This window comes from Echinops telfairi, unplaced genomic scaffold (assembly GCF_000313985.2).
Source record: "Echinops telfairi isolate 266 unplaced genomic scaffold, ASM31398v2 ScPeMD7_9;HRSCAF=40, whole genome shotgun sequence".
NCBI lineage: Eukaryota > Metazoa > Chordata > Mammalia > Afrosoricida > Tenrecidae > Echinops > Echinops telfairi.
In genome coordinates this window covers 27,246,529-27,249,076 of record NW_022103906.1, presented here as the reverse complement: position 1 = coordinate 27,249,076, position 2,548 = coordinate 27,246,529, and the positions used below count along the sequence as shown (strand labels likewise).

Genomic DNA, 2,548 nt, shown 5'->3' with positions numbered 1-2,548 from the left:
CTGGAGAAACAAACCATAAGATGGAGAGTAGATGTTTGTTTGATCTCTCCCTCATGGAAATTTTTCTTTTTTGGCTAACCAGAGGTCAGATAAAGCCACACTGTTTACTGTGTTGTTTTCTGGAAAGAATATGAGAAGTTAAAGTTTTGGTTGTTTTGTTTGGTTGTAGTCTTTGGTTATTCCTGTTTAAGATGGCAAAAATGAATGTGATTAATGTATATTTTGAGCTCATGGGTATAAATTTCCATTTGAATTTCTCAGAAACCATGCAGCTTAAGGCAGATGGTTGGCAGAGGTCAAAATGCCTGTGAGAAATCCTGGATCTGGTTTAACACTCTCAGAGACCTAATCCCCTGTTTTTGTATAGATAGAATAGTTTAGATATGGATTTAGATAAGCTAGATAAGGACTCAACTTGACTGTTTTCAGAATTGAGTTTAGTATCTGATTCTACTTTGTTTATACTGATTTCTTCTGCTTTTGATTTATAGAAATGATTTTGGAAAGTACAAAATAGGGAGCTTGAGTCCGAATGGAGTTAGCAAGCTGAGTGGTTGTGTGAACATGTCTCTGAGACCAGTAGCGCTTGCAGCATCAGTGTGGCTGACCAACTGACTGAAGAGCAGATTGCAGAATTTAAGGAAGCCGTGTCACTATTTGACAAGGATGGTGATGGAACTACAACAAGAAAGGAATTGGGAACTGTAATGAGGTCTCAGGCAGAATCCCACGGAGGCAGAATTAGAAGATATGATTAATGAAGTAGATGCTGATGGTAATAGCACAATTGACTTCCCGGAATTTCTGACAATGAGGGCAAGAAAAATGAAGGACACAGACAGCGAAGAAGAAATTAGAGAAGCATTCTGTGTGTTCTATAAGGATGGCAATGGCTACATTAGTTCAGCAGAACTTCGTTATGTGATAACAAATCTTGGAGAGAAGTTAACAGATGAATAGGTTAATGAAATGATCAGGGAAGCAGATATTGATGGTGATGGTCAAGTAAACTATGAAAAGTTTGTACAAATGATGAAAGCAAGGTGAAGACATTGTACAGAATGTGTTAAATTTCTTGTACAAAATAGTTTGCCTTTTCTTTATTTGTAACTTACCTCTAAAAGGTTTCCCCCAACTGTTAAAAGAATACACATGTAGAGTAATTATGACTTCATTCCTCCATGTTCTCTTCCCTTATCTTACTGTCATTGTCCTGAAACCTTATTTTAGAAAATTCATTAAGTAACATGTTGCATGTGGCTTACTCTGGATATATTTAAGCCCGTCTGCACATCTAAACTTAGATCGAGTTGGTCAAACTAGGGATCATCTGGTTAGGCCTTTTTTTCAGTAGTTTTCTTTAGGAACCATCAGCATGTGGTTGTTGAAATGTGGAGTTGTAATTCTGCGTGGAATAAGGACAGTCAACCATATGTACTTACAGTTGCACGATTGCAAAATGGGTGTATTATCCAGGTACTCATACACTATTTTTCTGTACTGCTGCTCCTATACTAGAAACATTTTCTTTTATTGTTACTTGCTTTTAAAATGCTTTTTAGCCACTGATATAAACTTTATTGTGCCAACCTGGCTGATAAACACATTGTTGTTAATTGAAGGGCAGAGTTATAAGTGGCTCACCTTTCTAGTTCTCAGGTCTCTTGCTTTCTGATGGTCAGACCAGGGTGCAGCTGCCCTAGCCAGTTACCTGCTTCAGCTGGCAAAGCTCACTTCATGTGAGGCTTCCCTGATGAGAAGCCACATTGACCTACCCCGATGCAGTTCTGGGCGCTTGGGAAGCTGTGTGGAGACTGCTGCCAGTGTTGACATGCTTACAGGTTCATTGCTTCGGTTTTCCTCCTGAAGTCGGCGTCATAGTGTGTTTTGTGAGATGCAGGAGGACTTTGTGGATTGGCACAAGACATATGGGTTAATGTTGGACTGGTGGGCTTGGGCAGCACTGGGTTGGGATGTTTTTTTGATGTGCACTTAACCTTTATATAAAACTCTCTCTTAGACATGAGTTTCTTTGGATTTGTTTCTCTAAAGTACCCTGACTAAGACAGCCACTTAAAGAAAATCTGCTTATGGCACAATTTGCCTCAAATCCATTCCAAGTTGTATATTTGTTTTCCAATAAAAAAGTAGAGAGCTTGTAATTCCGCTTGCCTCAATCCATTAATTTGATCTTAACTATGCCCCACCCAGAGTTTGAAGTACTCAGGAACCATTGGTCTTTGTCAGAAGCTGGGGAAAAAACTAGAACCATGAAGAAAACTCCTCTGTAGGACTGAACATTAAAGATAGCCTGTGGGCAGGCTGAAATGCTTGCTAGGTGACCACCTGGATCCACTTGTTGAGTAGAAGTGGGAGAGATGCAGCAATAAAGAGATGGGTTGAGTTTGGCCACTGACAACTGTGGATTTTGTTTACAGGAAAAAGAGAAGATGATACCGTTGACTGGTCTAAAGTTCATGACCTAGCATGAGGGGTCTAGGTTTGTTGAGTACTTGTGAGAGTCCATGTCTAAAGGCAAGGCAACCAA

At 39.7% G+C, this 2,548-nt stretch overlaps 1 pseudogene; it reads left to right on the top strand.

Annotated features, from left to right (window-relative positions):
• The first annotated feature begins 130 nt into the window (after positions 1-130).
• On the top strand, positions 131-1,047 carry LOC101662352 (annotated as a pseudogene).
• The last annotated feature ends 1,501 nt before the right edge of the window (positions 1,048-2,548 follow it).